General features: G+C 49.8%; 1 protein-coding gene across 1 annotated transcript in view; it reads left to right on the top strand.

The window, feature by feature from the left end:
• Kif6 (kinesin family member 6) overlaps positions 1–19798 on the top strand; it is a 290218-nt gene that overhangs the window by 221595 nt on the left and 48825 nt on the right. The gene's annotated exons all lie outside the window — the stretch shown is intronic.

Below are 19798 nucleotides of genomic sequence, written 5' to 3'. Positions count from 1 at the left end.
GCTGCCTGTTTGCAACTGGCCCTGTGGCTCTTTCTTGACCCCCACCTTCCCTTCAGAAGCCACTTGGAATGCCCCCTCTGGCTTCTTCTGTACAGCATAGAAAATCAGGACAGGTCAGTCTACGTACGCCAAAGAACAGTTCCCTTCTGTGACTATGAAAAAGCTAAGGCATCCAGACACTAAGTCACAGCTACACCGAGAACCCGTGTCTCATCCTGGGACCCAGGAGCTTGGATGGTGTGATGATCCGTTCTAATTATCAGGTTGACACAATCTAATAACACCTAGGAAAGGAGTCTCATGGAATTGTCTAGATCAAGTAGGTCGGCGGTGTGTCTAGGGGACAATGGGAGTTGCCTTGATCACATTAGTGGATGTGGACAGACCCAGTCCACTGTGGGTGGCGCCATGTTCACATTTATCTCTCTCTCTGCTCTTGACTATGGATGTGATGTGACTTAGTATTTTAAGTTCTGGCTACAATGGCCCAATTCCCTGAAACTATTACCCTTTCCCCTCTACATCGCTTTTTGTCAGGGCATTTTTATCACAGCAACAGACTAGACTCGCCATTAGATCTTGTTATTGAATGTATGTATGTATGTATGTATGTATGTAGCAATACGTCGATATTTCTATGTCAAAAGGTTTCAGACCTTTGGTAACTATTTCATTGTAATTATCTCATGTGTATATATGTGAAGCCACCAATAATATGGACAATAATAATACCAGATTCCTTTCTAGAATATGGTGTGCAAATGTATTTTCATAATGTAGACTATAGCAATGGTCCTACCTGTCCCTCTGGTTTCAGATCCACTTTACCCCTTCTAAGGGGTCAAGGGGTGAGGGTTATACTTAACCCATCCAACACTAGATTTATGTTTGGACTGATACACAGAGGAGCCACACATGCTATTAAAAACCCCGAACAAGTTAACATCAGGGCTCTATTTCCCCAGAAAGCAGCAAGCAGAATTGAAATCAATGCGGAGATTCAAGCCTCCAGCAGTGGAGGCTTTTATTTAGTGGTATAACAACACAGCCAGTGCCCTGTTTCCAGCCACCCCTACCTTTCAGACTGTCTTCTTGATCCAAGAGGACCAATGTGCGTGGACTGTGGAGAGCCAGCCTGACCGTTGAACGGCGCTCTCATAGTGACTAGCCGCCGGGAAGAGCCAACACCAGAGCATCGCTCAGATGACAGGTTAAAACTAAAGAAGCAGAAGGAAAAAGTCTGAGCACATATTTAAAATTTCCAGGAGGCAGGAGCAGAGCACAGATGGGCCGTGCCAGGGCTGGGGACTGCCTCAGCTCTGCTCCCAGCACTGCACATCCCGGCTCTGGGCAGGCTTAGATGCCACGGAGCGTACTTGTAGTTGGCCCGCAGAGAGGAAGCTACGATCAACAAACCCGTATGTTGAAAGTTCAAGTAGCCACTGTCTCCTTGGTCAATTTGTTTTTCTCTGACAATTGTGACCTGCAGCTGTGTCTTGAGTTTCATCCTTCGAGATTCCTGAACACTTTCTGTTTCCCTAGCAGCAAATAACATCGATTCTTAAATAGTAAAACTCTCCTATTAGTTCCTTTTGTCAAGAAAGCAACTAACGAGGTGGATATCTCTTGCCAGTCCTGGTGAGACAGTTTAGTGGTTAGAGCACTTGCTGCAAATGCAAGAAGACCAAAGTTCAAATTCAAGGCATCCCAAGCCAGGCAAGGCCATGGGACAGGAGGATTCTGGGAGCCTGCTGGCCAGCCAGAGTAGTCAGATAGGTGAACTCAAAACTGGGTCTCCTTCAGGTTTAGTCTGTCTCAAAAATAAGATGGAAAGCTTTGAAGCAAGACACCTGATGTGCAACACAACACGCTTACACACATGCATGCATAACACACACACACACACACACACACACACACACACACGTGCACACACACACTCCTTCTGCACACTTTTTTTTCCCCTTCTCAGTAATTTGCTTACGTCAATCTTGATCTTGGAACAAGTTGAAATCAAAATTGGAAGAAATAACCAATTTAGAATCTCTCTGAAAACTAATAGGTCTCTGTTTCTGAGGGAGCAACTACACTCTGTGTCCCCGTCCCACACTCTGGAGTATCAGCAGCTTTTGGTCACATGACTGCCTTTGAGGCACCTACCTGTCAATTTCCACTTCTTAGAGTCCTGGCATCTGTCTTTCTCCATGGGTAGCTACCATTGGCTACATCCTCTTCGGCAACAAAGGACAGTAAACGGCTACACCCTGGCAAGGTCCGTCCTGTGCCATGCCAGGGACCAGCTGCCTAAATAGGTAGGCAAATCAGTCTGATTGTAAATCCTGGCACCCATTCCCCACCCAGGTTCCTTTAAGCCTGGAAACTCAATGGAAGCTGGCATCATAGGAGCTGATCACCCACAAAGCTGTGATGAACTCAAATATTGTAGGAAGGTCTTGGGTTGTAACTCAGTAGCCCAGAGCTTTGCTGGTGTGTAACAGGCCCTGGGTTCTCTCTCCAGTACTGAAACAAAAGTTAACAGAGAACGTAGCAGAAGGAGCAGTGAGAAGAGTAAAACAAGAGATGTTAGTAGCCAAGAGGCTTAGCACAATGTGCGGAGGCCGCCTGCTCTCCTTTGAAATTTTGCTTTGTGCGTTTGGGATCTGGGAAATCATTACTCAGAGTTACATCGCCCGTGGTCATCGTGGGGGATGTCATCTCCTGTCCTCCAGCTCTGGTGTATTCTGTGTGCGAGCAGCTTCTCAAGCTTCAGTCTTGGACCCACCTCCTGGTGGTTCTCCCTACCCACATTGAGTGAGCATCAGCCAGTACGGTCCACAGGGCAAAGAGAGCAGAGACTACAAGGGGTGGGAGAGGGGGGTGCCCAAGCCCTGTGCATCCTATGGTGAATGACCATACTAGGGCCAGCTATGAAGAGGCAGATCAACTTTACTTAGGGTGGTTCAAGGCTTATAAAGTTTTGGGTGGGCTGAGGGTAGGAGCATCCAGCATGGGCAAAGGTCATTGACTGAGGGCTTAAGGTACCAAAATGCCTCATTAGGATCTGGCTGAACAGGTTCTTGTCAGGAGAAAGGACATTGATCCTGTAACCTAATTAAGGCTACCTGACGTTCCTTGGGTAGAGGCCTGTGGGGGTGCTTAGACTTCTCCAGAAAAGATCAGAGAAGGAGAAGCCCTGCCGATGAAGTCCTCCAAATTACACCAAGCTTAGAGGTTATCCAGCCATGGTGGATGTGGGGAGCGCTGCAGGTTGTTTTTTACAATCAGCCACATCTGCTGATTGTTTTCTTTCATGATTTCTTCCATGGTTTCGCACCTAGGAAGGCCATTTGGACAAATAGCAAAGCAACTTCACGGCTAAGTATCTATTTAATACTTCCCTAAATATTCTTACAGATTTTCTTTATTGTTAACATTTTCACATTGAGTTCACTTGGGATTTATCGTGGAAGACGGCATAAGCCGAGGCTCAAAGCAGGCTATCTTTCGAGTAACCTGTTTTCCGACACCTCTCCCGGTAATGAAATGCCTTAGAATGAGATGTCTCTTCCTCGCCCAGGAAAACACTTTCAGGTCGTTCAGGAGGAGGCAGATGCATTTTAATCTCATCATAACAGCCTTGACCTGATCATTTCCATTCTTGTATCTCAAAAATAACTTTGCCAGCAGACACCATCATCTAGATATCAGGGGGAAAAAAGCCCGCAGTAAAGTGTCAACCCTGTATCAGCCAGGCAGCCAGTGGGTGCCTGGGGGCAGCGGCTCGCCTGAGTGGGCCGTCCCTCTGGACTCGGCACTCTTCTAAGCGAAATGAACTATTTTTAAATGCCATCGCATAGCCTGGCTCGGCTTTCTGATTTGCCCAGGAAGAGTTAGTGAAATGCCATCTCTATGGATGGTAGGGGTATTCCACTGTCCTCTGTTGACTGGAGGGGAATGACAGGCAGAAATGGGAAGGGGACATTATGATGCTAAATTGCTCTGTGCAACAGAGGACTTGCTGGGTCCCTTCTCAACCACCCTGAAAACTAATGAGGGGTGTGCTGAAGGTCACCCAATAGCATCCGGAAGAGAAAACACACAGGGCTGAGATACCACTCTCCTCACAAGGCAGCCAATCCACTCACAGTGGAAACAGCCTCAGTTCCAGACCTGCCTCCCTTAGTCACAAGACTCTCTAGGCCATATCCATTCTCTGATCAAGTGTCTACACCACAGCTTACCGAAACCTGCTCAAAATACCACAAGTCACTCGGCATTCCTCCCTCAAGTAGATGTCTGCTGTTGGACTGCATTTAAGAAGCAGAGATGCTGTCACACATACCTACAAGCAGCCAGCATCACTAATCAGGCATCCAGGGACAAAGCCCAGCCTGGTCCATTTATGTAGGAAAAACAGTAAAAGCCCCAGGCAGCAGCCTGAGTGAGGCTTACAAGGTGGCCAGAGGCAAGAGAGCTCAGGAGTACTGTGGTGAAGACATCCTCACATCTGGGACTGTCTGAAAGTCTGTGGAGGAAGAGGAGACTGGCACCACCACATGCCTTAGGACGGCCTTTGGGCTAGGGTGACCAACTGTGTCGCAGCTACAGTCCTGATGGCTGACTTCAGTAGCACTGCCTGCTTCTCTGGGTGCAGGTGAAGAAGCTGCAGGGACTGAGGGGAGTGGTTCAGCCTGCCCAGTTGTCTGCAGCCACAAAGGAGTGGGGCCAGCACCTTGAGCCCTATTTCTGCAGGGCTCCAAGGTTAGTGTTCAGTCAGAAAGCAGGAAAACCCAACTGAGAAGCGAGCACGAATTCGCCACTGTCACACTGCCATGTGGGGTGGGGGGCCATGTATCTTCTCCCAGTTCAAGTTAAGGAAAGGAAGGAGCTCGTGAGAAGGAAGCGCCTTCCTCAGCTTTCCCTGCTGTGGGATAATAAAGGAAGACAAGGCAGAGCCAGCACGCGGAGGTCTTCTGTGCGGATGCTCTCCCCTCTGCCCTGGGGTTCAGTTACAGATGCCTTCGGGAGCTTAGCATGTTTTCTCTCAATTGCAGAAGTGATTCACGGATGTGTCATTCGTACTTCACTCCAGTGCCTCTTCATCAGTAGGGCTTTGTCACAGGATCCCCAGTGGATCCCCGAAACTATGAACAGTATTGGACCTCTGTGTGTGTGTTTGTGTGTGTGTGTGTGTGTGTGTGTGTGTGTGACTGTCTGTCTGTCTGTCTACCAAGCTTTTTCCTATGCGTAGATAATCCTTTGCCAATTCATGTATAAATTAAGTACATCGAGATTAATTGTACATAGTAATAGAATAAAATCATGTTAACAATGTACTTCAAACAATTTCGTGGTTTCCCCTTTCACTCAGAGATATATTCTCTCATCTTGTAGCCATCAGATCCTTCCTCTTTGCTTTTGCTAGTTTCATCCTTCAGTCAGTTTCTCTCTGGCGTACCGTGTGTCAGAGCTGAGTATACCCACCTTCTCTCAGAGCCTCTCACTCCTGCTGCCCTCTCCTGCTGCCATGTCCTGTGTGGTCAGGTGCAGGTGTCCATGGCTGCCTCGCGCGTGTTCGAGACTTCATCAATCATGTCACATCTGAATGGTAGCATTGTGTAGTGTTCCTCCCCATCCTCCAGGTCTTACAGTCCTGAGTACTGCCAACCCTTTCCTGTGCTGTCCCCTGGCCCAGAGCGATGAGGGCTGAACACTCAGCGTTGGACTTAGCCTCCACATTCCCTCAGGTTCTAAGTTTCTCCTCTGACTGTCAGCCATTGCCAGATGCGGCTTCTCTGACTAAGGCCAGAGGACTGCGCTGTTCTGTGCCGTCCTTCTTAGTGAGACAGAAATTGAAGAGGTGTCATGGCCTCCCATGAATTGCTAACCTCACCATCCTTGCATCTAGGGATCATCGTGAAGTAAAGTGAGATGCGGGTACTTACGCACTCACACACAATACACACATGCATACACAGACGCACACACTCACCCACAGACGAACACATGCGTGCTTGCACACACACCCTGCAATACTATGATAGTGTATCTGACATGAAGATTGCCGTTCACGACTGATGGATACACTGTAGCGAGGATGAGTTGCATCCTGGGCCGGCCAGAACACTTTACTGGAAAGTTTCATCAGACTAGCGTGAGCAGTCTGTTTAAAACTTAGACGCTGCTTATTTCTAGAGTTTCCGTCTTAACATTTTCACATTATAGTTAACCGAAGATGACTGAAACCTCAAAAACGAAACTAAGTGACAGCAGCAGCCAGCGTGGGGGTGGGGCTAACATGCATCCAAGTGTAAATCCCGCTCCGCTTTCTGTCCTGCAGTACCAGTCGTGTTAAGGGATGTTCCGCTTGCAACACCTCCATGACTCTTCCCATCTTCCTCTATGCAATCGTAGCCAGGGAACAGATAGATAGGGGCTGGCTTACAGGTTCAGAGGTTCAGTCCATTACCATCAAGGTAGGAGCATGGCAGCATCCAGGCAGGCATGGTGCAGGCGGAGCTGAGAGATCTACCTCTTGATCTGTAGGCTGCTAGGAGAAGACTGACTCTTCCACACGGGGCAGAGCTTGCACTACAGGAGCTCTCAAATCCCGCCTACACAGTGACACACTTCCTCCGACAAGGCCACACCTCTTAATATAGTAGCACTTCCCATGGGCCAAGCATATTCAAACCACCACAGTGGATATGATCAAGGTACATTATTTGTGTGTATGAAACCGTCAATGAATAAATGAAAGATATTCAATTTTTAAAAAAGATTTGGTCAGTCAGCGCAGAGTTTGGGGCTGTAAACTGCCAGGCTGAAAGCAAACCAGACTTTGCTAACGCTCCAGCAAGGCCCCTAACGCTCCAGCAAGGCCCCTAATGCTCCAGCAAGGCCCCTAACGCTCCAGCTAGGCCCCTAACGCTCCAGCAAGGCCCCTAACGCTCCAGCAAGGCCCCTAACGCTCCAGCTAGGCCCCTAACGCTCCAGCTAGGCCCCTAACGCTCCAGCAAGGCCCCTAATGCTCCAGCTAGGCCCCTAATGCTCCAGCAAGGCCCCTAACGCTCCAGCTAGGCCCCTAATGCTCCAGCAAGGCCCCTAACGCTCCAGCTAGGCCCCTAATGCTCCAGCAAGGCCCCTAACAGGCCCCCAGCTCCAGGCCCCAACGCTCCAGCTAGGCCCCCATGCTCCAGCAAGGCCCCTAACGCCCAGCTAGGCCCCTAACGCTCCAGCAAGGCCCCTAACGCTCCAGCAAGGCCCCTAATGCTCCAGCAAGGCCCCTAACGCTCCAGCTAGGCCCCTAACGCTCCAGCTAGGCCCCTAATGCTCCAGCTAGGCCCCTAATGCTCCAGCTAGGCCCCTAATGCTCCAGCTAGGCCCCTAATGCTCCAGCTAGGCCCCTAACGCTCCAGCTAGGCCCCTAATGCTCCAGCTCCAGCAAGGCCCCTAACGCTCCAGCTAGGCCCCAATTCTCCAGCTAGGCCCCTAACGCTAGGCCCCCCCCAGCTAGGCCCCTAACTCTCCAGCTAGGCCCCCAACGCTGCCCCTAACGCTCCAGCTAGGCCCCTAACGCTCCAGCTAGGCCCCTAACGCTCCAGCTAGGCCCCTAATGCTCCAGCAAGGCCCCTAACGCTCCAGCTAGGCCCCTAACGCTCCAGCTAGGCCCCTAATGCTCCAGCAAGGCCCCTAATGCTCCAGCTAGGCCCCTAACGCTCCAGCTAGGCCCCTAATGCTCCAGCTAGGCCCCTAATGCTCCAGCTAGGCCCCTAATGCTCCAGCTAGGCCCCTAACGCTCCAGCTAGGCCCCTAACGCTCCAGCTAGGCCCCTAATGCTCCAGCTAGGCCCCTAACGCTCCAGCTAGGCCCCTAATGCTCCAGCTAGGCCCCTAATGCTCCAGGGCCCCTAACGCTCCAGCTAGGCCCCTAATGCTCCAGCTAGGCCCTTAAGAAATCAGGCAAGATGGTCTAAACGTTTGATTTCCTCTGCTTCTCTCGTCACTAACTTCAGACCCCAAAAGTTAGCTCTTTTGTAGGACACTCTATAAACTGCGGTGATGTCTTGAAACAAAGCCACCCAAGCCCCTTTAGTGGAATAGGTGGCTTCAACTGCCAGTGATCCCCATGCTAATCTTTCTGAGAGCACACAGAGCAGGCTGGTGCTGGTTCCTCAACCTGTGATGGTCAGAAGTTGGTGTACATGCATCCCAGTCCCCTTATGGGTGACAGCTATGACGTTTGCTCCCAGTGGGATGACGCTTCAGTTGTCCATGAAGATGGCTGACTTCCTGCTGCCCTCCTCATTGGCTGCCTATCTTCCCTGATTCCCCAACCCACCCTCTTCCTCCGTGCTCCCTGGCGCTGTGTTCCAGATGAATCTCCCACACCTGTTTCTGGAAGAAAGCACACTAAGGTTAACTCAATGGCGGTCCTCCACGCCTATCACAAAGTAGATATGCAAATGAGGACAGGAAGCAAATAGAGAGGGCGCAGCCTGAGCCTGAACTAAAGGGAGAAGTCACAAACAGGCCCCAGCCCCGTGAGAGCGTCCTCTCAATAGCTCGACACTGTTAGGAGTGAGGGTTCTGCTTGCTACCCAGATACTCCGTTCTGTCATCTGAGCTGGTGTAGCTCACCCATCACCTGCCCCTTACATCAGCATAGTTGGTGGTTTCCTAAGAGCCAGGATCCCCCGCATTGTTAAAATAACACCCCAGAAAGGACTACTGGCATGAGTATGATAACTCACAGAAAACAGATTCCAGTAATTTCTGTGGTACAGAAAGCCATTACATCAAGCACATTCTATTCAACAAGCAACGTCCTAGGACCCAACACAACATTCTCACTAGAAATAGGTCATCATGTTCCTCACGGATGCCCATAGGTATGAAGAGAAGGGTTCTGAAGATTCATGAAGAAGGCAGACAAGCCTATCTTCAGGGACCCTCCACTTGAGACCCCATAGAAGAGTCTGGGATGACCATGAGCTCTCTGTCTGTCTGTCTGTCTCTCTCCCTCCCTCCCTCCCCCTCCCTCTCTCTCTCTCCCTCTTTACACACACACACACACACACACACACACACACACACACACACACACACACCCCACTCCCCATCTCTCACCACACACGACTCCTAGTCAAGAGCACTTTCAGGTTGAAGCCTCTGATGCCCCTTGGGAGAAAGAACAATCCTGAGATTCCTCTCTTAATTCTTTGGCCACGTCTCTGGCCTCCTGATGCTGTGGACCAAATCTGGATCAGGTGTGTTGGTCTTGGACCCCATGAGGCCTGGCCAGCATGACCAGAAGAGAGCCGCCTGCAAAACATTAGCTCTTGATATTTTTCAAGAAGGGTGAAAAAGAACACATTTAACCGGATTTCGTTTCTTCAGCATTTTGTGAGTTGGGGTTGGCACGAGTTGGGAATATAATCATCTTGACTGTGTTTGAAAGAATGTCATGCCCTTCCCAGTTTGCAGGGTCTTCTTGCCCCAATAAGCCATCCTGTTCTTGTTCCTGGAGAGGTGACAGCTGTGAAGGAAATTTCTCCCAATGACTCCCACATGTCTCAGACCTCACCAGCCCACAGCGGCCAGAACTGGCCTTCCTTTTTATTCCCAAAAGATTATGGCCAAAGTCCTACTGGCTTTGCCCCTGGAAATTAGTTCACTCATCTCAAAATAAGTCCCCAGCTGGTCCCTGAAAGGACTGTCCTCTAAAATATCCTGGGGTTTGTGCTTGGAGCCTTTCCCTGCTGGCTTTCTGTATCTAGGTCTGTGCAGCATGGGCTGCCACCTGCTGGGTACACCGGCTTCTGGTGATGGCATCACTGGTGGACACTACAAAGATTGAAAACCCAGTGTCCCTGACCACATCTGAGGCTGCTGAGCAGATTTCTCAACACTTGGGTATAGTGAGAATGCCCCAGAGAGTGGCATGGGGCTGACGGAGAGCTGTGACCAAGTGCCAGCATTGCCCTGTCCTTGGGGCACTAACTGATCCCAGATGGATGTGTCTCACACAGGCATCTATTAACGTATCCATTCTCTCCTTGACACTGGATTGCTAACCCTGGCAAGAAGGTCTAACCCTGGCAAGAAGGTAACAAGAAGGTACATAAGTCATTCTGCAAACTGTGGACTCAGGCAGGCAGGGTGCTGTATGCCTTAAAAGCCAGCACTCAGAAGGCAGAGGCCAGTGGATCCCGGTGTCTTACAGCTAGCCTAGCCTTTGTAGAAAGTTCCAGGGCAGCCAAGACCCTGCCTTTAAAGGAAAAAGAAAAAAAAGCAAAACCAACCATGGCTATTCAGAAAGTTCATTAGCAGAGCGAGGCTGCCATTGTCGCTGCTCCTTGTGGCATCTCGTTAAGTTCTCCTGTTGTTCTGACTGCCTTCACTCCAGTGCAAAGTGAGACCAAGATCAGGCTGTGTGTCCCACCCGTCGTCCCAGCATCCATTCCCAAGATGCTGAAGCAACTGCCCTGACAGAAGCCGCCCTCTGCAGTAAATGCCCTCTAGATTCTGTAGGTTCTTCTGTGCTATCCTCGAGCCCTGTGGCTCCCACAGTCCTCCCTGCCCTCTTCTGCAGGATTCCCTGAGCTCCGCCTGACGTCTGGCTGTGGTCTCTGCATCTGTTTCCATCAGCTGCTGGATGAAGCCTCCCTGATGACGATTGGACTGGACACCAATCTATGAGTACAGCAGAGCACCACTAGGCATCGTTTCACTGACTTTTTTCTTTTGATGGTCATGTTTGGTTCTAGCCTGTGTCTCTGGACACCCAGCCTCCGGGTCCTGGCCCTCCAGGCAGTGTCAGGAGTGGGCTCCCCCTTGTGGCATGATTCTCACAAAGGCTCACAGAGAGACTGAACCAACAGCCAGGGAGCCGCCTGACCTAACTTAGGCCCTCTGCGTATATGTTACTCACGTAGCTTGGCCTCCCTGGACCCCTAACAACGGAGGAGGCTGTATCTGAGTCTTCTGAAAGATTTTGAGACCCCTTTTCCTCCTCCTGGGTTGCCTCGTCCAGCCTTAGTACAAGGGGAGGTGCCTCGTCTTACAGCAACGTGATATGCCATGTTTGGTTGATGTCCATAACTTTTCTGAATAGAAATGGAGGAGGAGTGGTGAGGGGACAGAGAGGATTGGGGGGGGCATTGGGAGGAGAGAAGGAGGGAGGGAAACTGGGGTCAGGATGTAAAAATAATAATAACAATAACAAAATGCTCTCCAGAGAAACAAGAGGCAAGAGGATGCCTGGGCACGAGGAGAGAGTTAAGAGAGGAGGTCAGAAGATCACAGGGGCTGCAAAGTCACTTCTGCAGAGCTGGCCTGCAGGCAGGAGGGCTAGCAAGGCGCTAGAGTTGCAGTTCATGTCCAGAGGCTGCCTAGAGGCAGAAGTTCTTCTCCTGTGGGCACTTCAGTCTACTTTTCATTTTTTTGTTAATGTCCTCAACTGATCAGGTGAGGACCACTACCAGTTAAGGAAAGTTACCAGCTTTATTCCAGGTTCGGGGTGTGTGTGTGTGTGTGTGTGTGTGTGTGTGCGTGTGTGTGTGTGTGTTTGTGTGTTTGTATGTGTTATGATACATATACATACTCCTGTGCATCTCTGTGTATTATGATATGTGTACATGTTTGTGTGTGTTATAATGTGTGTACATGTTTGTCTGTGTCTCTCTGTGTGTATGTGTACGTTTGTGTGTGTATATATGTTTGTGTGTCTGTCTGTTTCTGTCTGTTTGTCTGTGTTATGTGTACATTTAATGTATGTCTGTGTGTTTGTTATATCTGTGCATGTGCACACACACACACACACACACACACACATACACACACACACGGGTGAATGTTCGTGTGGCCACCAGAGGCCTACGTTGGGTGTCTTTCTTGGTTTTTTTGTCTTGGACATGGTCTTACACTGACCCTAGAACGCCTGGATTTACACTGACCCTAGAACGCCTGGATTTAGCCAGGCTGGCTGGCTCTTCTGTCTCCACTCGCCTTTAACACTGGGCTTGCAAACACATACTGCCACGCCTAGCTTTTACACACATTCTAGAGCTCCAAATTCAATGTTTCCACAGCAGGTGTTACCCCTGCCAAGCCATCTCTCCATCCCCAAAATCTGCTGACTTCAATAGAATATAGACAAGTTGGGAGAAGCATTTAGGTACCAAACTCCAGCCAAGTTGACACATCAAATTCACCATCAACCCAGACATAGCTATTTAGGGTTGAGGTTGGGGGTGGGGAGAACCTCTTACTTGCCAGCTATGGTCTGTATTTCGGGACTCGGAGTTCAGAACCAAACCCCTAAGTCTTGCCACGAAGCACCTGTGCTTGAGATAGTTCCTGCTTAGACTCCTCCCCAGGAAACATGGTGGATATTCACTGTATGTGCGCAGACCTCAGAAGGTTCGCTAGAGTGTCTCCTCAGAGATAATATCCAGATTCCCCTGAAGAGAGCTGAAGCTGGAGATTACAGTCCTCCCAAGATCAGTGACCCTGGTCTCCTCCTGGAGAGCCTGCTAGCCCACTGGAACAGGTCTCTTCCCAGATGCCTGCCTCCTGGCCGGCCGCTAAAGATAAATGGACTGCATGAGCAAGGCCAGCTTCTGCTACTGTGAGAATTGCAAGCAGGTGCTAAGCCCCCAGAATGACACCCAGGTCTCCTAGTTCTCTCAGTCATTCATTCGTTCATTCACTCATTCATTCAGAGATGGAGGTCTCACTCTACAGACAGAGTGTGAAGTCTGAAACAGAGACGTTCACAGTCCTAGTTCAGCTTCCCCGAGTACTGGGAGTGCAGGCAGGTGTCATGATGCCTGGCCCCACATCATGAGTGCAGTAGTCCACCTGCCGCTAGCCACAAAGGACCAGTACCTCCCTGTGTTATAAAAATTCATCATTGAGGAAAAGCTGTGTATATGAAAGACTAGATTGGGTCTGCTAGTAAGTCTAAGAAAATGCCCACTATGCAGATTCTTGGAGAGAAATTCGTAAAGCCAGTAAACTAAATAACCGTATTAACAAGGCTGAGACTGTAGCTCAATGGTAATTGCCTAGCATGCATAAGGCCCTAGGTTTTATCCCTGCATAGAAAAACGTGTGTGTGTGTGTGCACTCGAGTGTGTACACACACACACACACACACACACACAAAGGGGGTAGGGGAGGGAGGGATAGAGAGAAGGAGAGAGAGAGACTTGAGCAGTATCTTAAGGACCACCGGTTTGTCCTAATACTTCTGTCATGTGACCCACGCTTTCTTCATCCTTGGGTGTGGTAGGTTTTCAGGCCCCCTCTCCCCTGAAGTCTCGACACACGCTCATCAGTCAGCACCGTTTTCCTGTGCCATGGCTTCTCCACTGCCTCTTGCTTTTCTTCCTCACTCAGCAGACACTTTCCTCGAACTGTCAGCCCTTGGAGATGCAGGACTCAAACCTGTGTGGTGTCCCTCCCTCTGACACACTCCTGCCCCTTTGAGGGGTGAGGAGGTGGAAGCCCTGGGCTGTGTGCTTCAAGCTTCCCTCTTCTCCCAGCCACACTGCAGACACCCGGTACCGCCCCTCCTCTGCCTCCGCCACCCTCCCTGGTTATGTGTCTGCATTGCCTGTTACTTCCAGCTCCCTGTTTCTTTATTGTCCCACAAGTGAGCGGGTAGGGCCTCTCTGGGACCGAACTCTGAAAGATTGGGCTAGAATTGCACACTGGCAGAATTCGTGCTGAGAGACAGAGAACACCACTTCCTGGAAGCCTGGCTCCTGCAGGACGGCAGCCAGGTTCATCCCTGCCTCCCCTCCCTTCCTCTCTCCTTTGAAAACCTTTAGACAAAAGCAGCTAAGTCTGTTTTCTGAAGAAAGTAACGGGATAAGGGTCAGAATCATCACAGGCTCCCGGAACGGGACCATTAACCACCAGCATTTCAAGCAAGCTTATTAAAAAGCCATTTGCTTCCAATTATAGAAATCAATCATATCTGACTATAAAGGACTGTGAACAGACCCCATTACTGATGAAAGTGACAGAGAGCTGTAGGATAAGTCATCAGAAGGCAGAAAGGCTTGGGGGATGTGAGCTGAATGGGACCCGGATTTGGACCACTGTGAGGCTACAATGAGTGCGTCCTCCCCAGGGAATGGAGGCTTTCAGGGAAGCCTGCGGGCCTCAAGACATCCCGTCCATGAAGGCCTGAGAGCTGTCTCCATCAACAAGAACAGACGGAGACTCAGGTCACACCTTATTGTGACAAAATTACAGCCTCAGACAACTGGATCTCACCCCCTTTCTGTTGCTGCCACTACCATGACTGCCTCTTACCACACACATCAAAACAGTATGCAATACTCTGTTTGATTTTTCTAATTCTACAACAACCTAGAAAAATAGATGGGTGGAAGGGCAGGGAACATCCACATGCATGCACTCAAGCGAACCTGTGTGTGCAGGCGCATGTGGGTAGAGGGTGGACAGTCTCAGCTGTCACAGACCAGGTGCCATACACCTTATTTTTAAAGAATTATTTATTATACATATCTGAGTGCACTATATCCATCCTCAGACACACCAGAAGAGGGCATCGGATCCCATTACAGATGGTTGTGAGCCACCATGTGGTTGCTGGGAACTAAACTCAGGACCTCTGGAAGAGCAGTCAGTGCTCTAACCACTGAGCCATCTCTCCAGCCCCCACTTCCTTTTGTTAAGACAGCATACCTCATTGGGAAAGCCTCAGCAAGTCAGCTAGGCCGGCTGGCCAGGGATACCCATAGATCTCTCTGTCTGCACCTTCCAACTGCGAGTGTCAGCATACACCACGATTTGTATGTTTGTTTGTTTACAAGGGTTCTGGAGATAACACTCAGGTCCTCACACTTATTGAAAAAGATATATTTAAATTTACCAAAATTGGTATTAATGCCGGTATACTAAAAGCAATAGTGACCGGACTGAAGGTGCAGCTCTGTGGCAGAGTGCTTACTGAGCATGCGTGTAGCCCAGGTTCCACCCCCAGCATCAGGTCTGAGCATGCGTGTAGCCCAGGTTCCACCCCCAGCATCAGGTCTGAGCATGCGTGTAGCCCAGGTTCCATCCCCAGCTTCAGGTACTTAGACAGAAGCACCCTAACTGTGTTTCACTCACTGTCGTCCCAGCCTCTTAGCACTTTGTTTTAATGAAGAAACTCAAAGAGACTAAGTAACCCACGGGTGCAGGTAACAAGCGTCTGTAACCAGCACTAATTCACCTGTCCCCAAAGCCCATGTTCCTTCCATCTTCCATCCTAGGCCCAGCGCTGCCTCTGTAGTTCTCCGGGCCTTCGCCACTGCCCAGCTGTCTCTGAAGACCTATTCTGCCTATCTGCGTTTCACCTCCGCCGTGATCCCCCTGTTTCCCACGAGCTCCTCCCACCCTTATGCTCAGCCCTCTTTGACTCCTGCTAATTACTGGCCCAGGTTACACTCACATATCTGAACTCCATGATAAGCAACTGCAGACACAGTGTCAAGGGCTGCTAAGAGTGCAGACTATGACTTCAGAGACGCAACTGATCCATGCACCAAGAAGCAGGCGAGACTCGTTTACGCTTCCTGCTACTGGGGATTGAACTCAGAAGGACTTTATACACACTGCTCAAGCAGTGTACCCCTGAGCTACATTCTATCTATCTATCCTACCTGCCTACCTACCTATCTATCCACTTCAGTGTTTTGCCTGCATGTGTAGGTGTGTATTGAATGCATGCAGTGCCCGCAGGGCAGGGGAGAGCTCCAGATGCCCTGAAACTGAAATCGCAGATAATCGTTTGCCCTTGTGTGCATGCTGAGAAGTGACCACAGGTCCTCAGCAGGAATAAGTGCTCCTAAGTGCTGAGCCAACTCTCTGGCTCTCTGAGAGGTGTTCAGGCCTGGGATTGATCCCATTTCTATTCTGTCAGTCTTGTGGTTCCAAAGGTATCATGCTGTCCGTCTTCTGCATAGGGAGAAAAGTTCCTACAGGCACGTGCTTCTGGTGAGGCAATAATTCACCCCCGCTGGCTGAAACAGGGTGGGTTTCTTCCTTCCGGCTTTTTGTCAGCACTAGTTAATATAAAATGAAAAGACCGAGTCTTAATTTACAGTGGAAGAGTGTGGTGTGTATATCAAAAAATAACTAATTTCAAATGGACAGTTTTTCTGTCTTAATCTAAGTCTTTAAAACTATACACATTTGTAAAACCCGCATGTGAGTGCTTAGGGCTGATTTGAGAGCTCTCTGCTGAAGTGAACTCTGCCTCCTGCCTCCAGTCAGTGAGGAACTTCTAAACGGTGCTTCCAGTGCAAACAGAGGGACACTAGAAACAAGGAGCTGCCCCATTTGCACTGGTGTTGATGAACCATGGATGTCACCAGGCACCCCAGTGAGTGTGCCCTGTTCTACCCTCAAGAATGTATGGCAGAGCATCAGAGGGCACCACCCAGGCCTGGCCCTTGGCCCAGACAGCACCCTGACAGCCAGAGGAAAACTATGGTAGACTCTATTTGTGCCCCTACTGGGGTAAGCCCAGGAAGCTGGCTTTGCTCCTTCTTAGCTGAGGCGGGACCCTCCCAGTATCTAAAGTGACATGTTTTAGGGGGTGAGGGACACAAATACTATCTAAGTGCTGTGCCTCACGGCCTCATGGCATTGACCTGTTCATGCTAAGCAGAGAATCCGTGCTGCCTTCTGTGCCTGCTCTGTCAGTTCAAGCTTTAGCAACTGTACCTAGCAACCCTCTGACCGTGTGTACGGCATATTCACACAGAATGGAACAGTGACATCGGGAAGCAGCTTAGCGTAGCAGAGCATATACCAAAGTCAAATGCACACACATGTGCCAATCCCGTGTGACTCTGATGATAACACGGTTAGCCCCAGTGAACACCCCCTAGAAAGAAACTGAGTCTTCCAGTCACAGCGTTTCCTGGGTCTCTTTTAAAAAATAAATGAGAACATTCCCCAAAATGTGTTCCCTGTGCAGCGTTCAGATGATAAGAGCTGTCTCCGGAGCCAGGGTGTTGTCTGGTGACTTCATCCGAGGCTGAGGACCTCATCAATTACAGGGAAGAGCCTGCCCTTTGCAGGACAGCCAAGGTGTTGAGCATCTTTCGGGAATCCCTGGGGGAGGGTTGCTCCAGTGGGGGTTCTGGTTTCCTGTCAGAGTGGGCTGTGAATGCGTTACTTTATCACCGACGACCACACTGAGTAAACTAAATGGAAGAACAGAGCAGCCGAGCTCCGGAGAATGGAAATGCCATTTTGGAATGAATAGGCTTCAAAATGTTTGCCTTGAGGCTGGAGAGAAGCCCAATGCTGTCCTTGTAGAAGCCAGAGTTCAGTTCCCAGCTCTCACCTTAAGTAGTTCATAACCACCTCTAATTCCAGCTCCAAGAGATCTGACACTCTGACCTCTACATATCACGCACATGCACACACACACATACACACACACATACACACACACATACACACACATACACACACACACACATATACACACACATACACAATACACACATACACAATACACACACACATACACACACACATACACAATACACACACATACATAATACACACACACATACGCACACATACACAATACACACACACACACATAGACAATACACACACGCACGCACGCACACGCACGCACAGTTTTTGCTATCATTTAACAAAGCAGAGGACTCTGTATACATATTCATTTCTTTAAAAATAAAAACTTAGTTTATGTGTGTAGGGTAAAAGGTCTGAGCCCACTTCCAGGTTTGTAAATTCACCAAAATCCACCAATCCCTGGACTTACTTCGAAATCCCACCAATCTCCGCCCTGGAAAACTCCACCCACTAGAAAGGCTGTATGAAGCTTGCGTCCTGCTCAGTGCCTGAGCAGAGAGACAGCCACCCTGGCGTATCTCCCAACAAATCTCTAAGTGAGGTTTGTTGTGTGGTGTGACTTTGCGGTACTCCTCGGCTCCCGATTACCAGGATACCTTTCCCCTCCGAGCTACAACACTCACAATGCACTTACAATGTGCATGAATATTTTCTTAAATGTGCACCTCCACGTGCACGCCCAGTGTCCTCCAAGGCTAGAAGAGAGCATCAGTCAGGTCCCTGGAACTGGAGTTCCAGCTGCTTGTGAGCCACCTTGCGGGTTCTGGGAACCAAACCCAGGTCCTCTGGAAGAGCAACACATGCTCTAACCACTGAGCACCTCTCCAGCCCCTCCATCCATTTCTTCATTTCCTTTTTCTCCTTCCTGCCTTCTGTTGAAGTCTGACACCCTCTCCCTACAACACCAACCCTGCCTTTCTTCCCTGTCTAGTCCTGCCATGGCTGCCTCTCTCTATACCTTTATTCTTCCTGGTTTAAAAGAGCAAACACAATATCAGTAGTTACAACTCTACCCTCCCAGCTAAACCTAGTGTGGTGGCTCTGTTGTTGTTCTGTATTTCTTTCCCTTTCTACATGTGTGTGTGCATATGCATGTGTGTGCATCTGCATGTGGGGAATACTCATATATAAGTGTGTGCATGTGTGTCAGGGTGCAAGGCTGGTGCCAGCAATCACCCTAGATTGTCTAGCCAATCAAACCCAGAGCTCTCCAATACAGCTAGTCTTCCCAGCCAGCTTGCTCTGGGCACCCCTGTCTTGGCCTTCAGAAGCTGGAATTACAGGAAACCAGCCACTGTCACCTGTCATTTTTAGGGGTTCTGAGGACTGGAGCTCAGGTCCTCACAGATGCACAGCAAATGCTTTAACCACTAAACCATCTTCCCATAGCCCCCTACCACCCTGTCTCCATCTTGCTTAGATTTAGTGCCCATCCCCTCTCTTTCTGTCTGTCTGTCTATCTGTCTCTCCCTCTTTCTCCCTCTCTCTGTCTCTCTGTCTCTGTCTCTCTCTCTCTCACTCACACACACACACACACACACACACACACACACACAGTTACTCACGCATGTGCACACGCAGTCTTTCATGGTCAGGCACTAAATCCTCAGTCTTGTCTGCCAGCGCTCTCTTCCACCCACATCCTTCCTCCTTGCCAACCATCTCAGCCTGGATGCTTGCACGGTTCTTAGCGTGCCAGGCCCTATTTCCCTATTTTAAACATCTTAAACACGGGCCCCAATTCAATCCTCACATACATACTGTTGTCCCCATTCTTCTGCTGGGGAAACAAAGGTGCACTGACCCTGTTCCAAGTTGCAGTTAACGACCTGCCTGGTGTCCAAGCCAATGAGGCTGGCCCCAGGGTCACCTAACTGCTAGGATGGCCTCTGCATGCCATCCCTTCAGAAAGAAAGGGGCGTGCTAACATTAGGCCCTCCTATGAGTCTGCGCTGGGCCTTCACCTCAGGTAAGGCCGATGATTACTCTTGTCCTCTGGCATCATGCATAGCCCCGCCCAGGGCCATGAACACTGGTCAGTAGGGGCGAGGCGGCTGAGTACCGGCCTGGTTTCCCCGTGCTCTAGGATGCAAGTGTGCAGTGGCCCCGCAGTGAGGTCTTGCAGTCAAGTCGTGGAGCACAGCCACTAGCACTGACAACAGTCTGTAATGTTTGGGGGTTTATGGGGCCTCTCTGGCCCACAACTCAGAGTGATGTAACCCATTCCTGACACTGGGGGTTTTATTTGGTGATATATGGTGTCTGCTTGGGGGTATTGTTTCCACATTAAATGGTGACTTCACTGAAACTCCTTTTAAGTGTGTACGTATTATAGGAAGCTTCTGCAGGAGTGGTTTCTCTATGGCTTTTCAAAGGCC

This window comes from Rattus rattus, chromosome 4, assembly GCF_011064425.1.
Source record: "Rattus rattus isolate New Zealand chromosome 4, Rrattus_CSIRO_v1, whole genome shotgun sequence".
In the NCBI taxonomy this organism is placed as follows: domain Eukaryota; kingdom Metazoa; phylum Chordata; class Mammalia; order Rodentia; family Muridae; genus Rattus; species Rattus rattus.
Note: the sequence above shows the minus strand (reverse complement) of the source record. Positions and strands in the feature narration are given on the sequence as shown.